The sequence below is a fragment of the Rissa tridactyla genome, chromosome Z, assembly GCF_028500815.1.
Source record: "Rissa tridactyla isolate bRisTri1 chromosome Z, bRisTri1.patW.cur.20221130, whole genome shotgun sequence".
Lineage (NCBI taxonomy): Eukaryota > Metazoa > Chordata > Aves > Charadriiformes > Laridae > Rissa > Rissa tridactyla.
The window spans coordinates 1,711,336-1,738,228 of NC_071497.1; the positions used below are offsets into that span (position 1 = coordinate 1,711,336).

A 26,893-nucleotide genomic window follows, 5' to 3' on the forward strand; every position below is an offset into this window, starting at 1 on the left:
TTTTTATAGATACATTTTTACTTTAGAAATGAGATTTAGAGGCCTGGTAGAAGGCAATCCTCCTCTGATATATCTGATTTCTTCCTTTTTCAGTTCAGATGTCTGTTTTCAAAGAAATTATTCCTCATTCCCTAATACGTAGGAGAAAAGGACTATACTTCTTCAAGGAGGGATTTGAAGTAAGCATTAGGAATGTAAAAGCAAAAATTTGTACAGTATTTTCCAAACTCTGTAGCACATTTTATCAGAAGTCTAAAAAGTATCACAAAAGTTTAGATAATTGTAATATATGACATATTTCCTCGCCAGACATCTGAGACTCTTGGATAGCACTGCAAAATAGTTGTCTCAGTGATAGCTTTGGTAATGACTTCTATTCCCTAGGAGGAAGTCAGTGTAATAATTTAAGATTTCAGTAATGCATAATAGTGATGAGGGATATTCACTTCTAATTGCTGAGGTAACTATTGTTTCTTGGCACTCTGCAGAATGAAGTCCATGCAGAATGTTTCTAGGCTATGGTTTCTCATTTCCTACGGGATTCAGTCGAGCAGACCCTCTCCTCCAGGCCCAGGCTGCGGCATCTGCTTGTGCCTGACTTTCTGCAGCGCTGGGCATTCGTGTGAAGGGGTGGCAGGTACCTGCAGTGGACTAAGATGGTTGTATCCACATAACCCCAACATTTATGGAATAAATGAGTCTCTCTTCATGTGTTATCTGCTTTCATCCATAGAAAATGGAGTTGTGGAGCAATTCAGTATGCTTTAAGTTGTCTGCTGTGTGTACTGTCTCCATCTGTGAGGCAAACTGTCGAATCCATGTTAAGCTTCTGTTACTGTGAGTCTAAGGGACAGTGATTAATTTTCCAAGTTATCTCTTTATCTGTTTAGAAATTTTACCATTTTTTAATCCAGGTAGTATTGAGACAGATACTTATCTTTTGGGCCCAAAGCCTGTGTTGTTAGAAACCATATAATAATAGGAAAGCACGAGAAATACATTAGGTTTGTTGGAAATGTGTCACAATATATATGAGTGTGTGTGTGCATATAAATATGTATTTGTTTGAAATGAGAAACCTTAAGCAAACATTACTGCTAAAAGCAAAGTGCCTAGTGTAAGTAATTCTTACAAAGAAATACTTGGTGCTTTTGTTTTGCTGTGCGTGATACTATTTCAGTATTTACATTTGAAGATGAGTTCCAAATTGAATCCTTGCTGATAGATTAAATAACAGAGACACGAACCTGCCTTTTTTTTTTTTTTTAAGTGAGACTGCATGCTGTGAGCATGGTACAAGATGGAACTAAAATGCTTCACTTTGAAATCTAATATTGATAGTTTATTATATTCCAGACAAAAGAACAGGCAGCAGAAGCAGTTTGTTGAGTAGCATCTGGGAAACCAGTGTGTCTGTTACCACCGTAATCTGACTGCCGTTTCGTATAATAGACTCCTACGAATCATCTGGATTTTGGCAGTACCTTTCTTGCCCTGCCTCTTCCATACTTTAAGTGGCCTTAATACAGACAACTCTGGTTGCTTCTGGGAGGCTTGTTCGCCTTTGAGAACTATTTTGGTCAGGAAGTGATGCAAACCTATTGGTTGATTGTCACTGGGAACAGATGCATCTCTTAAACTGTACTTCTAAAGAGTATTATATATACAGTCTTTGTCTGATTAGTCACTTAGGATATAAAAGTCTTATCACTTCAATAAAAAGTATAGCCGTTCATGAACAAACTTTTGAAACATGTACTAGAAGTTCTTACGTATAGTGTGAAATTTCAGTTTACTAGTACGAAAGAGCACTCATTTCTGGATTTTCAGATTAAAAAAAAAAAAATTACAAAAGTTTTTTAACCATTCTGCATTTGTACTGTAATTTTGAAGATGCTGACAAGTGTGCAAAGGACACATAGGCTATATATATAGAGAGAGAGCTATGTAGGCAAATATATCTTTGCATACGTATAAAATACATGATAATGGATGTTATGGATTGCATCACTTTTATTTCTTTTTTTTCCTTTAACGCAGTCTTATGCTATAAAATGTAAGACTGATAGGTGGCAGCCTGAAAGGCTAGAAGTGGAGCACCAATTAGTGAAAGAAAGTGGAAGGTATAACAGAAGCAAATTAAAAATCAAAAGAGCTGAGGCTGCGGAGTTGGGCATTGGGTAAAACATCTAAGTGACTTTGAAAGCTTTCCTTGGTAAAGGTTGGTGACTCTGAAAGTTAGTCACCATGGAAGAAGTCAGGAATGATGGATTGTCAGGGTAACAACTCATTTCCTTCAGATAGAGGACATCCTGAAAGAGAAGATGTTGTTGTCGGTGGTAAATCACTAAAAGATGTTTGCAGCATGTGGAGTTTTTTCTGATCTATATCTTTCATTTGCTAGAAGACATGAGCTTGCTTGAAGTACCAGGCTGTTGTGATTCTGGGTTTTTTTTTATCACTCTACTGTGTTGGCTATCACCCAACTGTCTATTAGTTCTTGAAATGCCAGAAAATGAAGAATCGTGTCAGACATTTCTTAAAGGATCAGTGCCAACCTTCTTATTTGTGCTGTGAAAACTTTGAATTCGAACACAATGGCTCTGGGTTTACGGAGAACATGTTCAGTCAGTGGTGAACAGATTGGCAGTGCCCTTTTTCTTTTTGCTCCTTTTGGAAGCTTGCTGGATATGGTTGATTAGTGCTTTATTTCTGACAAGACCTTGCGAAAAGTTTAGACTTGGCAGCTCTTCTCATTCCCTTCTTGTTTCCCTTGCTGTGGAGAAGGAGAAAGCAGTATCACCAGCAAGACTGTAATCAGGCTTCCCTCCTCTTTCTGAGACAGCAAGTATGAGTCAGAACGGTTTGGTTTTCATGCTATGGTTACCAAAAATATAGCCTACAGCCACTGATTTGTGTTTAAACACAGCAATTAACCTGTTAGGAAGTAATTGGCACACCATAGGTGATGATAAGCAGTAAGAAATGCCAGATGTGGTGCACAAGGTACTTACTGAGCATACATTGATGGGAAGGACAGGCTGTATTCTTCAGGTTCAGGCTGTTGGTTGGTTGGTTGGATGGATGGATGGATGGATGGATGGATGGATGGAGGGAGGTCACTGTGTGCTCTGTGGTCATGGGTGTAGTGTCTTAAGGTGCGTTCCGCATGTATACAATACCGAAACCTTCTTGCCACATCTGGGGTGAAGACCAGCTCTGTGGATAGTCAAAGCCAAGTGAGCTTGACCTTTGAGAGGAGGTGAACAGACCTGACAACAGCTAATTGTGCCCATAGTGGGGCAGCCATGCTTAGTCCACCCTTCGGTTCAGGTGCTGGCTGCGGCCCCCAGCAGCCCTGAATCAGGAGAGGCAGCTCCTGGGAGGAGCAGCCGACAAAACACACCATGGCACTGCCAAGTATAATAGCATTGATACTCAAAGGCATGGAGTCAGTGAGGCCTGAGAAGGCAATGGGCAGGGAGAGGGAAGAAGTGTCTCTTTTTCCTTTTTTTTTTTTTTTCCCCTTATTGATGCATTGCTGCCCCTGATGAGGATTGTCTGCAGGACTTGTGCCATAGCGGAGGCTGCAGTGGGTTGCTGCAGTCAGTGCCATTCACACGCTTTCTCCTCTCTAATGGGCACAGGAATCCCTAGAACAGAAAACTTCCCGTTTCATTCACAAGGCTATTGCTATATTAGTACCTTATAGCTGGCATCTTATTATTTTATTCTGTACCTTAAGAACTGGGTAATCCATTGTTATATTGGTATGTAATTCATCGCTGATGGTGAAGACAGTGTCAAAAATCCTCCTGTAAGGTCAGACATCACTCAATCAGGTAACGCTTTAATGGCAAACTGAATTGGTTACATAAAGACACCAAAAAGCTTCCCAGTAAAGCATTACCTCATTGAGCAGTGCCTGACTTTACTGGAGGTCACATAAACCTATCAGAAAGACTGTGCCAAGGAGTGTTTGAAAACTGTTGTTTGCTTTTGTAGTGTTATAAACAAGTACCCTGTCATGGAGGTTTGCCATTATACAACTCATGGGCAAGTTCTGAACTGCTTGGGCTTGATTATTGCAGGGTCATTCTGGTCTCCCTTCCTACATGATGTTCGTTATGTTCATATGTTTGCCTTTTCTCCTTCCTTGGCTTTTTCAGTGATTTTATGTATGTTCTTAAATGTCTTAGAGATCATAATAAAATACATTCAACATAGATGAAACTCCTTTCTTGCACAGCTCTTGGAAGGAGAACTGGTTTTGTTCTGCAGAATGTGACCTAAGACATGAAGCTGGTTTTGCTTAGAAAACGTTTGTGTCTTGCAGACTGTGGAATCATGAGAAGGGTTTTTCCTAGATGGAAAACGATCGCTCAGATTCAGCCTTACTGCAGGTCTGTGCCGAACTGTCCTGTGATGTGTAGGAAAGCTGGACTATCATCACATTCTTAGATTTATTTGGATCCATTGCTCAACCTCTTAATCTCTTCGTTTTACCCTAGTGAAAGACTGGAACTAATCTAATAACTAATCTGATAACTTGTTGTCATGAGTCCATCAGTCTTCTCTTTCCTGCCTATCACCACAACTTTGGAATAAGCTCAGCTTTCCCATCCAAGAAAATACTCAGTGTTATTTGGAATATAGACACAATACGTCCTCCTTGATTGTTCTCTTCACTGTCACTAATGGCTGTACAGAGGTGCCTAGGATTGTGTGCTGTTTAGGAAGCATTTAGACAACTGTTGCCTCTCTTCTATGAAGTACCGCTTATATAGTTTTTATATATCGGTTTTGTATCCATTGCTCATGGTTGAAAATAACAAAACAGATTGTAGATGCCTAATTTAGGTGTTTTAAATTGATAGTTTTTGTAAAGTATTTTTCTTAGGTAAGGTATCCTTCTGACGTGAGGCTTAAGTGACAAAATTCTGAGAGATGTGGCAGTTTGTGCATTGAGCAGGGAGTGTTCAAACTGTGCCTTTCAGTCGTGATTTACTGCTGTATATCTGGACTATTACCGTGATTTTTTTCCCAAACAAATTTATACTGCAAGGAGAATGTGCAGATGTGGCAAATCCTTTAGTTCTATTTTGTATTTTTTTAAAATGGAGTACATTACAAGTACTGCCACTGGGGTTTTACCTAGATATAATTGATAGAAGCTGAAGACTGTTAGTGTGCTTTTTCTTGTGTATCTTGGCAGTTACTGGTCACACCAAGGTGGCTTTTGCATGACTGGCCCATATAAGCTCTAGTTAAAACAAGGAGATAAGTACGATCTGGCAGCATCCAGCCTGTGGTTGCCTTACATTACTTCTCCGTCACCTCAGGCTGCTCAAAATATTGTAAGTTTAACATTTGTATAGTATTTGGAGAAGTATGTATATGTTTTGTGTTCGGATATTTGGACTAACTCTTTACAGAAGTATCTTTTTGTGTGAATAAAAAGGGGGTAGGGAAAATTAATTTAAATTTTAAATGATAGAAAAATGCTAGAAATAGAGAAATGGTAGTAGTGCTCTGGGTTTGGTTTAATTAGCGTTAGTGGAGCATTAATAACTGACTGTTACTGTGAGTTATCATAGCTTGTACAAAATATTGGTAATTGCAGTATGTGTTTGCTATAGGAGTTATGTACTGACAAATCTAGTAAAAATAATAATTGAAGAAACACATTCCTATTTTTATTGAATTCCCTTTATTTAATTAAAGACACAGCACACGTTAGTGGCATTGGCTGAAGAGGTCACACTTTAAAGTGTTTCTAGCACCCTGTGGTTTCTTACACAGTTCTATTTTCTTTGTTGAAAAAATTGCTGTTCTCTCAAATCTCTCAACAGTGTCAGCTTTCATGTGGGGGCAAGTGATTTCTGTGAGAATGCCAAACGCAATTATGAAATACCTAATTCAGTCATATTCTTGAATTACCTACCCTTGGTCACACCGTGTTACTCGTAATTCTCACTCTTTCCCGTTGTGCCAAGTTAAAAGGAATCAGTCTCGCTCTGTACAGATCAGGCTTAAAGTCAGCAGAGAAAAATAGCTCGAGAGAGAAAGCCTGACTCTGTTATTCATTGACAGAGTGACGCGCCTTCCAGAAGGTAATCCCGACTTCAGTCTCCCCTCCCGGGGTGGAAATTTAAAGAAATCTGCAGGAGACGGATAAAAACAGAGGAAGGGACATGTTGTAGGTGACTTTTTCTCCCCCGCACAGCTTCAGCAAAAGGGGCTGGGACCAGTGGTCCCCTCGGCTGGTCCTTGGGGCGGTGTGGGATGGAGTCCCCTGTTTGGACCCTCTTGGGTGATGAAGTTCTGAAAGACAGCCCCTGCCATCGCAGCCACCTCCTGCCGTTTCCAGATGACTCTGTGAAAGCCTGAAGGCTCAGCTGAGTTCTGACGGTGCCAAGTCAAATTGGGGGGGGAGTAGCTGGGTTTGCGCTGCAGGGGCACGACGTAGGTTCAAGTTTTCAGGGCAAGTGAGAAGGTCTGTGTTTCTGTCTAGCTTCAGAAGAACAGCACTAGGTAGCAACTGAGAGTTGGTACCCTCCAGGGCAGATGGCAGATAAGGAGGATTTGGAGGGCCCATGAAGCTGCGACACACCTTGGTCTGTGAGGTCTGAATTCAGCCTAGATGCTGAAAGAAATCCCTATGTGCTGTTGGAAGCTTTATTTTGACCTAGTACTAACAGCTCATCTTAGCAAGAATCCTGCTGTGTAAGTTTGTGTGGAAAATACTTGGTGTGTTTCTTCAGCAAAATCTTAATGTTTGCAAGTGTGAATATAAGCTTGCCGTATGACCACAAAACAAACTGCCTGTGCTGGCCCTTTGATATGTTCTAAGTCTTGTTTGCTAAATTAATTGCCTAATTAGAGCATGAGGACAGATGAAAGCTGAGCATGAGGTCAGATGAAAGCTGAGCATGAGGTAGGAATGTTTTCTTTCCAAATAAAATCTTAAGTTCTGTTAAAGGAAGGATGCAAATATATGCACTTACATGTTCAGAAGGCTTTTTGTAAATGATTAGTAGTGTGATAAGCTTTGGACGTATTTAAGCAAAAAGCCATCTCTGTGTTTCTTTTTCTTCCTGAGATTTAAGTGTTTGTACAAATTGTATGCCTTCCTACTTACAAAGAATAAATTAAAATGTGGTTCTAAAATACAGCCTGTTACGAGGTGTCTTACTTCACAAGAGGAGATGAAGAGAGTTTGCACTCCCTGTTCTCCTCCAGGAAGGTCTGCAGCGTTCCAGTGAGCGGCGTGTGCTGTTCATGCAATGGCTGTGCTTTGAAAAACACCGAAGCAAATATTTGATGTAATGCTGTCTCTAACCGTCCATCTTGAATATTTGTAGTTACAAAGATGTTGTGAATCTGGCACAGATTTGGGAAGAAGCCTGGGGAAGTGTCACAAATGCATTTTGGCACGAGTCGAAAAAGGAGCTGCTCTTCAGCTCAGGTTTCCAGACTGGGAAATGCCTGTTGTAGCAAATCAAAGCTTTGCTCAGTCTGTTCAATTATTGAAACCTCTTGGGTCCAGTCTTTCCCCAGAACTCATGATAAATTCTGCTCTCTGATTGTTTGGAAGAAATCATAACGGAAATGAAGAAAAAGCAATATAGACAATCATAGAGAAACTCTCTGAAGATAAAAAGTATGCAAGCTACTAGAATAAGAAAATGCCTATTCCCTTCTTCTACAACAAGGCTTACCACAGAAAATAAATTTTTACAGTGGATTAGTTTTATATTTTTGCACTTAGGCTGTTCATACTGTCCAGGAGGAATTATCTAAAAATTAATTGAAAGGTGATAATGGAAAGAAGATTAAGCATTCTGATACTGAAGCTTTGTAACAACTACTAAACAGTACACACAGATTTCCAAAGTCACTGAAGCACTTAAAGTTTCTGACAATTAGTAGAGCAAATTTGAGAAGTGCTTAGCCTGATACCAAAAAGCACAGTCCTGAGTTGCACATTTAGGCTCCCTGTGTAACACAGATGGCTACAGCGAGGTGTTCTAGTACTAACCTATTAATTAGTATTAACATCTCATGATTGATATTTTCTTGACAAGAAACTGAACATCTGCACCTCCTCCAGCTGAAGAGCCGAATGTCAGAGAGGTGCCCTTGGAATTCACAGGCCAGCACTGCTTCTGGACCTGGGCATCTCTGCTCGCTCGTTGAAAAAGGGACAAAATACCACATCCAGAGGAAGAGTCTCAACTGTCTCCTTCCTTACCACTACACAATACAGTGCTATTTATAATGGCCTTCCTTAGTCAAAATTGCACATAAAATTACACAAAAAATTGCACTTTAATACAAAAGTTAAAATCTGGTGCTAGATTGATTTGGAGGAAATATCTTTATGAATTTTGTATTACTTCTGACAGTTTTTATGTCCCTTTCTGTTTAGTGGCTGTGTCCCAGCTTTCATCCTCTTCACTGTGGTGGTTATAAAAGGAAAGTCCAGAAGGTTAACTGGAGCACTTTCATGGTGGTCATGTCTTTGATGTATTGAAGACGACTGCTTTATTGTAAAGGGCATATAACCCCTTTATAAAGTCACGGGATGCGAAGGGGCATCTTAGGTGAATGAGATATTTGTGCTGTCTGAGGTGTTTCTTTAATCAGTTCCGGAAAAAAAGTTGTCTTAAGTTTATAAGCAGAGTAGTTGATGGACTTGATGTATTCTACAAGGTGATCTACACAAGTCTATAAAGCTACTCAAAACCCCTGCTTTTAATTCCTTTAGCATGACTTCAGGCTATTTTAATTCATCACAGACCTCTTTTTTTTTTTTCTTTTTTTTTTTTTTTTCCTCTATGGCTTTTTTGTAGCAGAAGTGTATAACCTGTCATACCACTCTGTGAGCCTTCTTCCTTCTCTTTTAATTTGGGATTCTGCTCTAACCAAAGGTCTGCGTAATGCATGTTCAGTTGACGTCTGAACTGTACCCTCTGCCATAATATTTGTTTTAAAAAGTATTTAAGTATTTTTAAGCAGTGGAAGAGAAAGACATGTACAAACGCAGAAACTGCCTGTTGTGCCTATGAAGGTACACTGTACATTTTCAGTGGTTTAAATACAGAGGTATGAACCAGTGTCAGTTCTCAAGGGTCTGCCTATACCAAGTTCATGTCTTCAGCAGTTGCATTGCACCAGGGCTACGAATCTGAACTGAGGCGGTTCTGTTCTTCATAGAGCTTTTTCTTAAATTTCATTAGCATTTATTAAGTTGGTAGCTCCCTTAGTACGTAAGTATGTAACTGTAAGTGGATAGTCTCTGATTTACGTGAGTAACTGCTTATTTAAAAATCCTTGATGGTTTTTCAGATTAGGTAAAATGCAAGACCTTGTACAAAATTCTTTTCCATGTCATCTTAAGGGGTACTTAGTTCACAGAGACTTTGGCTGTTAGGAAGAAGAAATCAGTAGCAGAATGGCAAGTGTGTGCTTGTATGTTTTAAAATTTTTGCATTCCCTGGTTCTCCACACAGACATGAGCCCTAACCTCCTGCATCAGATACTGGAAGTTCAAGTTGAGCTATAAAGATGCATTTCAAAATTGTGAGTTTTAAAATGGATGCTACTCAAGATTGTATTTATAGACCTAGAATTTCTACTAAGATGTTAATCTCTCATTTGGGGAAATATAATGACATCTATGAATTCTACATGAGTGCTTGCATTAGGGTTTATTCTTTACCAGGAGTTCCTTTTGCATAAGCATTTCAACAGCCCTTTATTGTCTGATCTCTGGACAGTTTTTTACTCAGCTGATCCGAGAGATGTATTTTACAGGTGACAAGAACAGAACCAGAAATTTCAAATAAAGTATGTACTAGATAATATGGAAAGAGTTAGGATTTAATCTAAGTTTGTGTTGTTGCGTGTTAGCTGTGGTTTCCCCTTAGTTTACTGAGCACAAACTGACTTTTTCAGGGCAAAATCCAATGGCTTGTGCCGCCAAGTGAAAACCTATGGGTCCACTGTCAAAAAGTTAGGCAGCTCGGGAACTAGGGGAAGAAAGCTGTGATTTCCATAAAATAGGTGAAGTAAGTGTTAAGATCTACGGTAGCTTTGCCTGTCATGTTGCTATCAAAATAGATTTCTTCCCCCAAGAATTCTCATGATTTGAAAGATGTGAGGGTAGGCAAAAGAAATACTCAGAAGAGCTCTAACTGAAGCAAGTTACGAGAAACGTATCAAGTATGTTGTGTCCTAAGTATTCAAAGCCAGAGGGCAGGAAGAAACCAGGGGTGTGAATTCTGCCAGAAATACTGGCAGATATTTCATCTGATAAGAGTTGCTTTAGCCCATTTGTGTGAAAATGTGAAAAGATACATTAACCTGCTTTGCATGGCGACGGCGACAGGCTTAGGAGTGTGTTTATGGGAGAATAAAAAACCTTAAGTATTGTCCTGAATTAGCTTCTCCCATTCACATGTCACTATAGACCTTCATAGATCATCAAAAGGCGATGTAGAAAAATAACATTTTAAGGTCCCAGGGGCATGTGTTAGCATGGAGTTGGTCATCTATGCCCAACTCTGAGCTCCTGATTTTGGAACCAGGTTGTTCATGGCTGGCTAGGGGTTTCCGCATGGAGTTGCACTGTGTGTAGGCACACCTGAGCAGATTGTCTGATCTATATAGCAGGGCAGTAGTGTAACCAAAATCATCTCGAGTTGTGTTCGGTTGTGTCACAGAGATGAATGAAAACTGATTTTGTAATGCAGCTCTAGAATGGGTTTCAATGTATACAATCCAGAAGGCCTGGAGGAATATTTCCAGGAATTTATGTATATATACTATAGACATTATCTTCCATTATGCATGAGCAGTGAAACTAAATTCCTAATTGAGGATAAGTAAATATGTACTTAAAAAGATAAATAAATAAGTACAACTCCATTAGCTCTTATCATCGCCTTTTTTGGACCTAAGTTTTAAATGCATCAAAATGCATTTTGCATTTGCATGATTCCGCAGTGCTTTAAAAGAAGAGGTGCTCTCTTTTTTGCTAGCTTTTCCTGGTAAGAGATGAAGAATAAGGTGTTTCAGCTTTGGTTTTGGGTAACTTGGGACATGGTGACTCTTTCTGGAGTGCATCTATCCGTAATGTGCTTATGTTGGCATAGATTATGTATTTCCTAGCTCAAGCAAAACTTCATTTTGCTCTTCAGAAGGAACATGCAGTTGCTTTACCCCCCCTCTCTCCTCCACAAACTACATACGCTTTAAGTCAAGTGAAGCTGTGAAAAGATTAGGTCTGGTGGAAAGGAGAGAAATTACATTTCCATCTGATTCCAGGCACAAATCTACTATAGAGATAGCTTTCTCTATTGATTGTACTTATTTGCTCTCCTTTCTATAATTAATGGAAGCATACAATTGCTTGTTAGCTTGAGTTTATCATAGTGTGGCAAAAGTCAGATATCATCCCCGGATGACCCTTCAGATGTTCATGTATGTGTATTAATAAGGTAAGTGAAATTTAGAAATCTACAATTGCTGAGGAGTAAAAAAAGGGCACAGTAATTTCAATTTCAAGTTATTTTTGACAGTGTTCCACCAATATTGAATCATCATAGATGCTATCCTTTTGCTAAATTAAAAAAAAATGAAAAGAAATGTGGCATGTAAGTCGGCATTTCAAGTTGACAAAACTTTCTGATTTATTAAATCTTACTAACAGTTCTCCTCAAGTTTAAAGCACAGTATCTGATAATTAATAATGAGGTCTAAAACAGAATACAGTCTAAATCAAATAGCAAATAATCCAATAGTACAATTTGTCAAAATTTCTTTTATTGAACAACCAAGGTCAGATTTTGCATTAGAACTGTTTATAAGAGAATGTGAAGGGCTAACTTTACACCATAGCAGATATAATTTTATCACATTGCAAAGTCCAAAGCCTGCCCTTGTCCCTAAACCTATGTACCATTTGATAATTTATACCTTTTAAAGTTAACAAGCTGCTTCAGAAACACAATCATAACTAAAATAAAGGAAATATTTAAATCATTGTGCACATCCACAGCAGAGGCTCATGGCTTGCAGAGATGCTGGGGCATGTGGTTTGTGAACAAGCCTTTGAGCTCCGAATACGAGTGTTGTGGGGAGTGATGGACCAATGTGTATGTTAATGGTAGCGCTGAGCGTTTCTGTGCACAACGGTCTGTTCAGTTGAAATGAGAAATTTCAGAATACCTTATGGAGTAAGAAAACGCATTATCTTGTCGTTTTTATCAAAGCAGTCACTAAATGATTAAAGTGCTTGGAAAACCATTGTCTAAGTAATCTAGTTTGTTACATTTTTGTACATACTCTTTGTAGTATTGTACGCATCTACATGCAAAATCATCTGTATAGAGTTTAGAGAATATAAACCCAAATATTTGAGTAGCTTGTAATAAAATAATAATTGATATCTGTTATTTATTCTCCTAATATGCATTTTCCCTGGACCTACTGTTACCTTTTTTTTTTTTAATTGACCTTTATTATATGGTTCCTTAAGTTAATTTAGTATTGGTAATTACTTCATCAGCAAATGTAGGAAGACTATTAGCTTGAAGTGTCTTGGAAAATGAGATTCTAATCAACAGGTCCCCAAACAGTTCTGTTCTTTTTACATTATCAGATAAAATGCAAAGGTTTTCACAGAAGCATCAGGTGGCTGAGGTTGGCAGGGACCTCTTGAGATCATTTTGTCCAACCTGCTCAAAGCTGGGTCACCTATAGCGGGTTTCCCATGACTGTGTCTGGTTGGGTTTTGAGTGTCTCCAAGGATGGAGACACCACATCCTTTCTGGGCAACCTGGTCCAGTGTTTGACCACCCTCACAGTAAAAACCTTTTCTCCCTGCGTTCAAATGGAGTTTTCTGTGTTTCAGTTTGTGCATATTGCCCCTTGTCCTGTCACTGGGCTCAGCTGAGAAGAGACTGTCTCCATCTTCTGTACTCCCCTCATCTGGTGTTTATACCCATGGAAGAGATCTCCCAAGCCTTCTGTTCTCCAGGTGGAGCAGTCCCAGCTCTCCCAGCCTCTCTCATATCTCTTCAGGCTCTCTGATCCCTTCATTATCTTTGTGGTCCCTTGCTGGACTCACTCCAATAATTCCATGTCTTGTTTGTTTGTTTGTTTGTTTGCTTTTAATATACTGGGCAGCCCATAACACACAACTACAAATGCGGCCTCACCAGTGTGAGCAGAGGGGAAGGATCACCTCCCGTGACCTGCTGGCCACGCTTTGCCTTGTGCAGCCCTGGAAGCTGTTGGTCTGCTTTACTGCAAGGACAGGTTGCTGTCTCACGATCAGTTTGGTGTCCACTGGGACCTTCTCTGCAGATCTGCTTTCCAGATGATTGAATCATAGAATGTGTTGGGTTGGAAGGGACGTCTAATGGTCATGTAGTCCAAAACCCTGCAGTGAGCAGGGACATCTTCAACTAGATCAGGTTGCTCAGAGCCTCATCCAGCCTGGCCTTGCATGTCTCCAGGGATGGGGCCTCCACCACCTCTCTGGGCAACCTGGGCCAGTGTCTCACCACCCTCAGCGTAAAGAACTTCTTCCTAATGTCTGATCTAACCCTGCCCTGCTCAAGTTTAAACCATTGCCCCTCATCCTATGGCTACATGCCCTTGCCAACAGCCCCTCCCCGGCTTTCCTGTAGGCCCCCTTCAGGGACTGGAAGGCTGCTAGAAGGTCTCCCTGGAGCCTTCTCTTCTCCAGGCGGAACAACCCCAACTCTTTCAGCCTGTCCTCACAGCAGAGGGTCTCCAGCCCTTGGATCATCTTCATGGCCCTCCTCTGGGCCCACTCCAACAGGTCCGTGTCCTTCTTGTGCTACAGACTCCAGAGGTGGACACAGTACTCCAGGGCCCCAGTGTTTACTGGTATATGGTTCCTCTCTGGGGGCAGGACTTGGCACTTCCCCATTTCTCCAGCCTGTCGAGGTCCCTCTGGATGGCAGCGTGACTGGTGTGTTGAACACTTCTCCCAGTTTTGCACCATCTTTGAATGATGAGGGGCAGGCTCTGCCCTGTCTTCCAGGTGACTAAAGAAGATACTAAGCATATTGGCCCCAGTATTGCTCCTTGGGGCACGCTGCTGGTGACTAGCCTGCAGCTGGACCTTATACCGCTGGTTGCACCACTCTCAGCCTGGTGGTGTAGCCACTCTTCAGCCTACCTTTCTGTCCACGTAGGCATGCCATGCTTTGTCAGCTCGTCAGTGAGGAAATTATGGGAGATGGTGCCAAAAGCTTTGTTAATGTGGAGATGAACACCACCTGCTGCCCTCCCTGCACCCAGTGAGCCAGTCATCTCATCGTGACAGGATGCCACCTTGGTTTTGGTGACCTCCTTTAGAACTTACCAGCTTTGGTCTATCTGGCAAGCAAATAGGCTTCTTCAGATGAGCAAAGCACAAGTGGGTGCCACTAGGTGCCAGCAGTAGGTGAGCCGCACTGCCTGTGGAATTCCCCAGACCTTTAGGTATTTATACATTGCAGAGGATCAGATAACCAGTGTGAACTGCAGTAGTAATGTAAAATGTGGAAAAACAAATCACACCCCTGTCTGGTTTTCTGGTTGCTTTTAATTTTTATTCTTCCACACTTCTCTATACAAGCATCTTACCATATAATCTTTCTGATTTTTAAAGATTTATTGTGAGCTAGGCTGTGGTGTAGGCTGCTGGCTCTTCCCAGGTGAGCAGGCTTGCTGCAAAAGTTCAGTGAAACCACGCTCTCTGCCTGATGTGGTGGCACAGGACCGGGCCCCACCATCAGTGCCTGTTTGCAGCAGCTGTTCCAGGCCTTCTGGAACTCTTGTTGGTCTAAACATTGTGTATTTGTGTTTTCCTCTTTTAAGTCTTGATTTAACAGCCTCTCCCATATCCCCACGTCAGGCAATTCTTTTGTGAACAAACGTTTTTACTCTCTGTTGTCTAGTAGCGTGAAAGTGTGAGCGATGGAACTGGTGGCAGATAACTGCGTTCTGGCAGACTGTTTGGTAGATACTGTCTTCCATGGGAAATTCATGGATGATCTTTTGTTCCAGACTCGCCGTTCGCTGTGTTTACAGAAATCCCCTCTACAGGGTTTGTTGTGAACTTCGTGGAAGGACAGCTGTGGTCCTTCTGTTTGAAGTTTTTGCCCTGATTTGTATTGAAGGGCCTCTTCCTCCTCATCACCTGTCATTTGTATATCAGGCAGATGGGCATGAGAAGCCCGGTCGTCTCAGGAGGAAGATGCGCTCTCATGGCTGCTTTCTGGAGAGGTGTGCTCAGGGTGGGCAGGACTGGAATTCTCATTCCCAAGCCCACAAGGAGCAGCTGGTTTGAGTTTTCTTTCCAGCTGGCAGCAACCAATTCCTTAGTGGTCTGCAGGGGTAGAGCCAGAAGCCCGTAAAGGCGTACATACTCAGTAAAATAATTATTTATTTTTTAGGGCTTTTTCACATTTTCTTAGGGAACTCAATAAGTGTATTTGATTCCATCTGCAGAAATAATTCATGTGGGCAGATGTAATTAATAAGAAATTCAGATGAAGGATGCTGTCACTTGTAGACAAAGGAGAACACTTGGAGGCATTGGTCAAGGTATAGGGAAATTGTTGTTAGTAGTTTTAACTCACATAAATTATTCACACTAGCTGCGTCATAGTTTTGGTACCACTATTTAACTGTTGCTGTTATGGTTGTGGTTGCTGTTGTGTCTCTCGGTGATGAATTTAAGGCCCCACAGTGTGAATGGCGGAGGGAGCGCTGGCTTGGCATCGTCCTCCCCGTCTGCGCAGCCCGAGACATCCTTCTGCTGCACACAGAGCGACCCAAGTGCTGCTAAACGTGCCTGTCATTAGAAGATTAGGTGTCCACCAGCAGTGAAAGTCCTCCTCTGAAATTAAGAAAAAAATGCTGTCGCATTAAGCAAAGTTCTTGAGTTGAAAGAAATACGGTATTTGTCAGTTTAATATTGAATGCAATATACTTGTATCCTTCTAGTCAGATGTTGTTGCAGGGTTACAATTACTGTCTTTTCATGAAATGAAAATTATTTTCCCCTTATTGTACCAATACCAACAGGAGCCATCTCATTAATTCTGTATTAATTTAGAATGCTAAATCGGGGAACAACGTTACAAAACTCTTGTAGGTAGTGTTTTCTTTTTGATTGGTGCAGCAAACTCTGGGAAACTGGATGCTGCTCACGAAGCTGTAAAGTTTTCTTAAGAAAAATAACACCGTTGTTGTCTAAGTGGAACAGCGGAAGCTAGTTGTTCCACTCTTTCAGGTCAATGTAGAATGCGTTTCTCAAATTACTATACTGGAGTGTAGTTAATCAACAGTTTATTATTTCTGAATATGAGTAAAGAATCTTTTCAGACAATTGCTTCAAAAGTGAAGTCATCTAACTGAAATGTGCATGGATTCTGTAGAAAGTGCTTTTATAGTGTGTTTATTGGCATTTGAGCTCCAGCAGAAAATGCACATTTTAAAGACACTTTACTCAGCATCGCAGGTCCATTGTCTGCTGTCTGATTTCTCACAGCAGAGAGCTGAGACGAGACCTGTTTTACCTTCCAAATGACTGATTTCTCGTCCATTGTAACAAGGCTTCAGAAACCAAATTTGCAAAACAGTTGTTAGTAACAATTCATGTGCCTTTAGAAACAAAGGAGAGAGGCACCTTCTGAAAACGAAAAAAAGAAGACCACAAAAAGACTTCCTGCCAGTGTTGTGGGAGATGCACAGCACTGCATGTGTGCTGTCATGTGGGGTGCTCAGTATCACCACTTTTCATCCAAGCACCCCCTTGACCGCTCTGGATGGCACTTCTTGGTCCATGCTCATGTCCTTTGCCCCTTTGCTGTCACGGTAGAGAAGTCATCCGTGGCTTTGGGGGAAGTCCTCAGCATGGGGATGTGGTAGAGTGGCTGTTGGGACTGGCGGGATGAGGGGGAGCTCAGGAGGCATCGCTCAAGAAGAGGTTACCTTCCCGAGAGTGCGCCTGGTGGGAAATTTAGTGATCTACGTCTCCCTGTTTTATCCACAAGTCTAAGGGACTGGTTGGGGTGGGTCCCTGTCAGCAGCACCCCTGTCTCATCATGTTGTTGTCTTGAGAAGCAAAGTGCTTTCTTTTATCAGCATGAAAAGTGATGGCTGTTTTACCATCTTTCAAGCCACTTCTGCAAAGAGCTCTTCCCAGATGGGTTTTGACCATATGAAAGAACCTGTCTTTTGGTATTTATTAGTTTGGAGCAGATGGGGTTTATTGCCTTTGAAGGCAGACAGCAGTGATAGATGACATTGCTTAAAAAAATGTACACCTTACAATTTCTTCTTTCTGTAGTGTTTTGTCCTCCATTGCTTGCTTTCCCTCTATGGAAAATACGTGAAGTTCTTTGGAAATTGCCATTAAATGAGGACAGCAACATATGTACTACTTAAAAATGAATTCATTGTTCTCCGGAGCTGCAGTCAGGGACGTAACAAATGTTACTATTCTTTTCGTGGACCCTCTCACAGCAATATCCCAGTGCTCTGCAGTTCATCTGCAAAGTCGGGGAGAATTATTACCCTGCTTCCAGTGGTCGAAAATGAGGCATAGAGGGATTAAATGATACAGGCAAGGGCAGGTGCCTGCACCTGAAGCCACAGAAGCTACACAGATCCCTATCTTCATAACAAAATCATCAGTCCGTGTCATTTTTTTTAAATAAAACCTTGCTGGTTTGGGGAAAATATATCTTGTAGTAGAGGTAGGAGATGCTTTACTCCTTATTAATTTATTCCCCTAAGGTACTTCTGGGTGCTCATAGTGAGGTCTGCCAAAATGTACGTTGTCTTCACCTGTTGGCATGGAGATGTTGGTAGTGGCCACATGTGTGTCATATATATGTCACATATGTGATCTTTCTTCATGCTATGGGAGTGATGACATCTGGAGGTTTCTTCTGCACCCATTTCCTATGATTTCTATTATTTCAGTGTATCACATCTCATCCAGGTCTATCAGAACCTGTAGTCACAGGCTCCTTCCTTAGGTGAGTGATTCTGACATGTGATCTTTTTTCTTTAGGGGTGATTTTTATTTTTCTATCCTGAAGTGAATGCCAAAAGCATTTTGAAGTGATAAACTAATCTAAAATAAAGAAAAAGGTGGAACACTGTGACCAAGTCTAGTGCGCGAGTTGGCTACTACGTGATGCGAGATAACTAATTCTGCCAAACTCTTCTGCTTTGTAGCAAGGTGGCACTGAGGGAAGAATCTGGAACTCTTAATGATGCTTCATTACAGCCATTAATGATACATAATAAATGAGGTATTTCAATGTTTTAAATATGAATCCTGAGGAAAGTGGTTTGGCTGCAGTCTGCTGTGTGCTTTCTGATTATCCATAAGGTTTAAAACAAGTGTTTCAGAATCACACCACTGGATTTACATCTAGACTTGTGTATTCCCGGGTGAACTGCACCAACCTGAGAGGGGTCCCAAGCATCCAGGGGTGTCTCTGTGGAATGGAGAGGTCTAGAAGGAGAGAATCCGTGTTTCCAAGTGGTTCTCGTTTCTCATCACTTGTGGAATATTATATTTACTGCAGAGAAACCAAACCCCAGAAAACTGAGAACCCATAGATCAGAAGCAGCCTGACACAGAGGGATGTTAAAGGAACAGAAAGGACTACAAAATTTGCAAGACACAGAGATTTTAAGGAGAGCCACTTCTCTCTCGAGATTCAAGCTAAATTAAACAAAGATTTTCTTCAATGGGTAGAGATTAAGGAAATAGTTCAAGTGTCACACTACAGGTATGTAAGACTGGGCAGGCTCTAATGCCAAACAAATAACAATGCATATCCAGTCGTGAAATACGTATTCGGTTATACCTGAATGCATACTGAAATTCAGTTGGATAAAATCTACATTTTTATCGTTTCCTTCTTATCTCAGCTCCTTCTTTTTCAGCTTCTGATATTTCTGTAATGGCCAAGAAGGAATTTTTTTGAAATTTTATGAGGTGAATATCAGGTGGTATCTGCATACTGCTTTAAAATCTCAAAATATCTTCAGAATTAATATTTTAGGATAGAAAGGATGTGTTCTCTTTTATTTTCATGGAATACTTACATATGCACTTGTTAAAACAAACACTTACGTTTAGTATTTCTCCACTCGAGACGTTATTTGAAGAAAAAGCGTAAGGATGATCTGTAATTTACAGTTCACCAGTTGAGCTTTAGTATTTGTTTCACACCCATAGTTAATAAACAAGCGGGAGAACCCTTCTTATTACACCCTCATCTGCAGTGGGGGAAGGGGGGGAGGAAGCAGCTTTCAGTGTTTAAAGATGTGAAGATAGTTGAGTCATTTCCTCTGTGTTGAAACATATTCACGTATCGGGACTGATCTGACTCTCGTTCTGAGCGGCTGCAGTTGGCAGCGGCGGGCGCACGGCGTGTGCTCAGGGCTGTTGCTGCCAGCTGGAGGTGAGCCGCGTCCCCGAGCAGCTGCCAGCCCGCAGCCCGCCTCCCGTCCGCAGGTATCTCCCTGAAGGAAAAGGTGCTTGACTCAGTCCTGTAACTCGCTCCTGGCTTTTCAGACAGGTGAAAGCTGGAGGAACTTCTCAGTTTGGACTGTGTAAGGTAGGAATTTAGCTTTTTTTATAAGGTCTAATGTGCTCTGATATAGTATGCATCCTGCTTTAAAACGGAGGTAATTTAAAACTGTTTTGAAAATAATTAAATGTTTGCTTTTGGTGGAAACTGCGTGCCCTAAGTGGGTCATACAGAACGAGGAAAGCTGCTCCTTCAGATTAGAGCGTACGAAATGACACGGAGAGAAGCATCACTCAGCATCACAGACTGATGTCTGCAGTAGTTTATAATACGGGAGATTTTCTGAAATCTCACAGTTGTCATTCTTTTCCTGAATTCTCCATGTTAATGGAAGAATCTGTTTATTTAGTTACTGACGGGTCTGGTAGTTGGAGCACCGTCCCTCTTCCTTTTCAATTGCTCTTGGATACCTGTCTTCTGCTGAGTAGTTTGTGTATTTTGATGGGTTTTGTGGCTGTAGCACACTGTCGTTCCTTAATGGCAATTGAACATATCTAAATATCTAGGCAGCACAAGGTTGAAGAAATCTAGCTTTCACTGTAAAATTGGAATCTTATTTTTAAAATGTTTTTTTCTGTTTGTGTTTTACAGACCAGTGTTATGCTTGTAACATTGCTCTTCTGAACTCTTGAGTACAGCAAGCACTAAGGAAGTTCCTCTTAGAAGCAGTTCAGTGTTGTTTTACTGATAGCAACACTAACGCTGTATTTGCTTTAAAGTTAATTAAAAATAAGTCAACTGCCATGTTGTGCTAGTTATATTTCCCAAAATTTGAAATATAACTTTGTCGTGTAATTGAAATATAAAGCTCCTTCTAAATAACCTAGGTTATGTACAGTGTGTGTATATTTATGTATCTAATTGATTATGATTAATAATGTGGAAAATTAAGAATATTTTAATATGGTTTTCTGTTGTGAAAATGTGGACAGCGTATTTTTAAATACAATGACTGAAGATGACTTTTTTTAAAGGGAATGATGCATATGGCATGTATGTTGGCTTCAGGTATTTATCTCATTTTGAAATGGAGAGAGCTAATTGTTCACAGATCATCTTTGATATGGATGTGACACCTGTCTCTGGTTCCCATTTGAGTTATCCTTCATGTGCCATGTTTGACAGAACTTGCAGTGTAATTCTGCACTCTTCAGGCAAGTGAGAGGATTTTTGTGCGTGATATTGCAAGTTTCTCTAGAAATGGCAGAAATGCTAGCTGTCAGAAATTAGGATCGTGCTGCATCTGCCTGAAACTTAGTCTTTGGAAAAAGTAGAAAAGGGAAATGCAGACACGATTTTAATGCTTCACAGTTCAATAGCTTTAGGAATTTAAGGTTTATTCAAGACAGAAAAAAGTATGTGATTTTTGTATTTTCAGTGTTATTTTCGTCCACTTAACAGATTGCTTTTATTTCCCCATTTACTTTGTGCATAAATCACGTGTTCGTGAGTGCAAGTGCCTGTGTACTTGCACAAATGTACTCAGACAGCCAATGTGACTTCCAATAATCTTCTTAAAACCAGAATCGCACAGGAGTGCTCGTTCTTTTTGCTTGTCCTGGGAACAGAACAATTCTTCACAGACGAAACTCATATCTAATTTGCTTCATGATGATTTTCATTTATTCTGCTTAAAGAAGCAATTTTTTTTTTTCATTTCTGAAAAAGATTATACTCTCAGGATTTTTGAGAGTGCAGGTAAATGCACTCTCGGGTGCATGCGGGAAGCGACCTCATGTTTATCTGGTCATACACAGTATGTCTTGGTGTACCTTTGAAAGTAATGGGTTTCTTTACAGAAAAAGACTGGAACGTGCAGGGGAAGGGTTTAAGTTGCAACATATGTGAACATTGCAGTGTAAATGCAAGGCATAGATATATGTATAGGCTTGTTTTGACATGTTCAGGGTTGATGTGTGTCTTGGCCATGCTGTGCGCATAAGGGGTGGAGAGGGTGGTAGCTCTGAATGCCAACTGCGGCACTGCCGTACCAGGGCAGCCAGAAGTGGAAGGCAAAGCAACGCTTTGAGGAAAGGTAGCTGATGTCAGCGTATGCTTTATTTATTATGACATTTCAAAGTAATAGAGAGTCACAGAACATCCAAGGTTTTCTGGGACGTCTGGAGATAGCCCAGTTGAACCTCTTGCACAGAGCAGGGTCATCTCAAGCAGGTTGCCCAGGACCACGTCAGAGAAGGTTTTGAGTATCTTCAGGGGCACCCTCTGGGCAACTCGTTCCAGTATTTGACCACCCCCATACAGGAAAAATAGCTTTTTCTCACAATTAAAATGAAATATCCAATATGCCTCTTCTGTCACAGGACACCGCTAAGAGCCTGGCTGGTATTACACACACGAGTAGGACTTCCCTCTTGGATAGGAAACTCCCTCTTCTCTAGGTGGAGCAGTCCCAGCTCTCTCAGCCTCTCCTCATACAACAGATGCTCCAATCCCTTCGTCATCTTTGTGACATGCCGTTGGATTTGCTGCAATATGTCTGCGTCTTTCTCGGACCAGGCAGCCTCAGCGCTCCAGATGTGGCCTCACCTGTGCTGAGCAGAAGAGGAAGAAGTGTTGAGTGACCTAAAACTGAAAATCAGCTGTTGAAAAAGGGGGAGGGCTCATGAAAAACTCCCTTTAATTAACTTTTTCTAGGGTTTTATTTTACATGCAAAATAGATTTAAAAGTGTTACTCTCTAATTAATTTATCAAGGCCCTTTACACATTTAGTGTATTTTTTTAAACTACCTTTCAGTTAGAGATGATCATTTTGTAAACAGTTGTGGGAAATTCTGGTAACTAAAGACTGAGGCCAGTAATGATCTTCACATTCCCGTGGGGTAAGGTAGCCTGTTGGTAACTTTTTTCACAAGTAAGATGAATAATCTGATAATAAAATTTGCTCTTGAAGTATTTTGTATACTATTTTTTATTTGGTAATTAACGGAGAGTGGTATCCTCCTTTCTAATATCGCATCCAGAACTAAGAGTAGACCTTTCTCCTTTGCAACTCTTATGTTTTCCTTACAAGCAATTTTCGCTCAATTTCCCCCTAAAATAAAAATGGGGGAAGGGGGCAGGGTAGGGAATGAGATGAGGGAGAAGGATGCAGCAACAGATTTCAGCAGGTTTGACCAAGTTGCCTTGAATTTCAAAGTAGTTCCCTTCTGTTTAACAGTCCTCCTTGAAGGGATTAACCCAGTGAAGAAACCACCGAGGCGTGCATCTCGAGGGCAAGTGCAGTTTATCAGTAACAGTGCAAGGGAAGCACCTTCTCTGGGAGCCTGCTTTCATTTGAGATAGCTCTAATTATCTGGGAATATCCATGGGATTTCTAGCAAGCTGTCTGCTTGTGGAAGAAAATCAATTCTTCTCCTTACACTACCATGTCTGGGCTTGTGCCAGTCCACTTGGATTGAAGAACTTCCTAGTCAGCAGTGAAGAATGAGGCAAACCTGGAGCTACCACATCCAACGTTGATGCTTGAGGAGAAGGAGTAACTCCCAGGGTAAACCAGTTCCTCTTCCAACTGCTGTTTGAGCCAGGGCACTTCATTTCGCCAAGTCCTTTACCTCATTTGTCCTTAAAAATCAGTAGTTAACAGTCACTTGATTTGCTTATTTCTTTATTTTCTATTTTACCTTGTGGAACTGGCATTACGTCACCTGTTGTGGGACTCACTGTGAGGCTAAGTGACAGAAAGACCAGATGTCGGTTTCCTCTATGCGATGGGTCATCAGTGTGCCTGTGCTGGGACAGCAGGTCCTGCCTGCAGCTCAGGCCTGGGATAAAAGGCTTCAGCAGAGGCTACTGGTCAGCAGCCCGATGGAATTTATGGCAGGCGTTTGCAGTGCGGAGAAGAGGTGTCTGTCATTTCAGTTTCTCCTGGGCCCTTCAACGGGTGTTATCCCCTGCTCCCCTGGTGCTGGCGGTGGCTGGGCAGGGACTGCGCTAGTGCAGCTGTGAGGTGGGGCCCTGTAACGTTCACACCTTCTTCCAGCAAGGGTGAAGGATCTCACAATATTTATGTGCTTCACAAAGATGGGGAAAGTGTAGCTGGTGTGAACAACAGCCAAAGGAAGGACATGTTCACCTGCCACCAGTGCTCATACTGGTTCTCCTAGGCTGAGTGGTCAGGATGCCTTGGGGGGGTCGTGTCACTTGTTTGAATCCACTTTAGCAGAACTGGCCTGTTGGTACTACATTATGGCTTTGTCACAACACTTGAATTGATGGGCATGTTTATTCCAGTGGTGCTGACAGTAATGAATTTTCAGCTTAATTTTCTGGTATCATCCATCCCTATCCATCTCACATTTAGCGCTTTGTGGGCACTCGCAGATTACTGTGCTGATACTCTTATTTTACTCAAAGATGCTAGAACAAATTAATCTTCCAAGAGTTGTGCATGGTGATTTTTGTGATGATGGCACTATTTGCATTAAGGAAGGGACCAAAAATTTGTTCAGAGTATAAATTCATGAGAGAAGGTGAGCAGTTGCCTCCTGAAAGGTGACAATCAGCTATTTTTGTTATCCCCATTTTAGGATGAGTTTCTTAAACCAAGAGTTGATAAACATGATAATGGTTCATATATGCTTCGTTGTTACTGGAGTCATTTAGGCATAGTTTCCAGCACTTGCAAAATTTTGAGTCTCCTTGGGCATCATTGTAAGAATAGACTGTATTTACACATTATTAATAAGAGCTATGTCTCTTCATGAGTTGGTAAGGGAAACATCTTTCTGAAGAGTCAATTCTTGAACTATGATCTGCCTCCATAAAAAATGGAAGGGCTAGACCAGCTAAAAACTCAGTTTTCCTCATCTGAAGAGGAAACAAGGAGAAACAAGGAGAGGGGTTGGAGAAACAAGGAGAGGGGTTAGTAAAACTGCCACCTTAGACTTCCGGGGGGCAAACTTTGACCTGTTCAGAAGACTGCTGGACAAAATCCCTTGGGAGGCTGCCCTGAAGGATATAGGAGCCCAGGAAGGCTGGACATACTTCAAGAGAGAAGTCTTAAAGGCACAGGAGGAGGCTGTCCCTGTGTGCCGAAAAACAAGTAGGTGGGGAAGGAGACCGGCCTGGGTAAATAGGGACCTTTGGCTGGACCTCCAGAACAACAGGAGAGTCTATGACCTCTGGAAGAGGGGGCAGGTCTCTCATGAAGACTATAAGGATATAGTGAAGCTATGCAGGGAGAAAATTAGGAGAGCCAAAGCGCAGCTCGAGCTCAACCTAGCTACAGCTGTTAAGGATAACAAAAAATGTTTCTATAAATTCATTAACAACAAAGGGAGGATTAGGGAAAATCTCCCTCCCTTATTGGATGCAGAGGGAAGCACAGTCACAAAGGATGAGGAAAAGGCTGAGGTGCTCAATGCCTACTTTGCCTCAGTCTTTAGCAGTGGAACTAACTGTTCCCTGGGCACCCAGCCGTGTGAGCTGGGAGACAGGGAGGGGAAGCTGAACGAGGTCATCACAATTAAAGAGGAAGTGATCAGTGACCTGCTACGCCGCTTGGATGCACACAAGTCTATGGGACCGGGTGGGTTACGTCCAAGAGTGCTGAAAGAGTTGGCAGCCGTGCTCGCCAAGACACTTCCCATGATCTACCTGAAGTCATGGCTAACTGGGGAGGTCCCCATGGACTGGAGGGTAGCAAATGTAGCGCCCATCTACGAGAAAGGCACAAAGGAGGATCCGGGAAACTATAGGCCTGTCAGTCTGACCTTGGTAGCAGGGAAGGTCATGGAGCAGATCATCTTGAGTGCCATTACAACTCATATAATGGACAAGCAGGGGATCAGGCCCAGTCAGCATGGGTTTAGGAAAGGCAGGTCCTGCCTGACGAACCTGATCTCCTTCTATGACAAGATGACCCGATTATTGGATGAGGGAAAGGCTGTGGATGTTATCTACCTAGACTTTCGAAAAGCATTTGACACTGTTCCCCATAGAATTCTCATGGAAAAACTGGCGGCTCATGGCCTGGATGAGCATACGATCTGCTGGATCAAGCACTGGCTGGATGGGCGGTGGAGTTAAATCCAGCTGGTGGCCGGTCACAAGTGGTGTCCCTCAGGGCTCGGTGTTGGGACCATTTCTGTTTAACATCTTTATTGATGACCTTGATAAGGACGTAGAGTGTATCATCAGCAAGTTTGCAGATGACACGAAGCTCAGCGGGAGTGTTGATCTGCATGAGGATAGGGAGGCTCTACAGAGAGACTTGGATAGATTGGACCGATGGGCCAACGCTAACGGTATGAGCTTCAACAAGGCCAAGTGCCGGGTCCTGCACTTGGGCCACAACAACCCCACGCATCGCTACAGCCTTGGGGCAGTGTGGCTGGAGAGCTGCCTGGCAGAAAAGGACCTGGGGGTTCTAATTGACAAGCGGCTGAGCATGAGCCAGCAGTGTGCCCAGGTGGCCAAGAGGGCCAATGGCCTCCTGGCTTGTATTAGAAATAGTGTGACCAGCAGAAGGAGGGAGGTGATTGTCCCCTGTACTCAGCACTGGTGAGGCCACACCTGGAGTATTGTGTCCAGTTCTGAGCACCTCAATATGAGAAAGATCGCGAGGTGCTGGAGCGAGCGCAGAGGAGGGCAACGAAGCTGGTGAAGGGCCTGGAGAATAAATCTGATGAGGAGCGACTGAAGGAGCTGGGACTGTTTAGTTTGAGGAAGAGGAGGCTGGGGGGAGACCTCATCACTCTCTACAACTACTTGAAAGGCCATTGTAGAGGGGTTGGTGCTGGTCTCTTCTCACAGGTAATTGGCGATAGAACAAGAGGGAATGGGTTCAAGCTGCAGCAGGGGAGGTTTAGGCTGGACATTAGGAAAAAATTCTTCCCAGAAAGAGTGGTCAGACACTGGAATAGGCTGCCCAGGGAGGTGGTGGAGTCTCCATCCCTGGATGTGTTTAAGACTCGTTTAGATGTGGTGTTGGGGGACGTGGTGTAAGGGAGAACTTTGTGGAGTGGGGTTGATGGTTGGACTCGATGATCCCAAGGGTCTTTTCCAGTCTAAATGATTCTGTGATTCTAGGATCTGTCTCTTGATGACAAAGCTCTGGTAACAGACCATGCTGTCTAATTGAACAATCATAAGATCTTCAGTAACTGACAGAGGAAAGCAGTGATGCTGCCTTATACACCCACTAAGAAACTGTTTGCTCTAAGGCTGTGGGCTGTCCACACCTCTCAGTAAATTAAATTCTCTTAGATTGTGTTCTACTGAAAAG

At 42.0% G+C, this 26,893-nt stretch overlaps 1 protein-coding gene across 9 annotated transcripts in view; it reads left to right on the forward strand.

Moving 5' to 3' along the window:
- The window catches only part of MCTP1 (multiple C2 and transmembrane domain containing 1), a 287,127-nt gene that overhangs the window by 71,436 nt on the left and 188,798 nt on the right, over positions 1 to 26,893 (forward strand). Inside the window, exon 1 of one of the 9 annotated variants that reach the window (XM_054186277.1) lies at positions 19,473 to 19,673. The exons of the other annotated variants lie outside the window; for them this stretch is intronic. The gene's annotated coding sequence lies outside the window, so the exon portion shown is untranslated. Of the gene's footprint in view, positions 1 to 19,472; positions 19,674 to 26,893 lie in introns of those variants that run through there. 9 annotated transcript variants of the gene reach the window in all.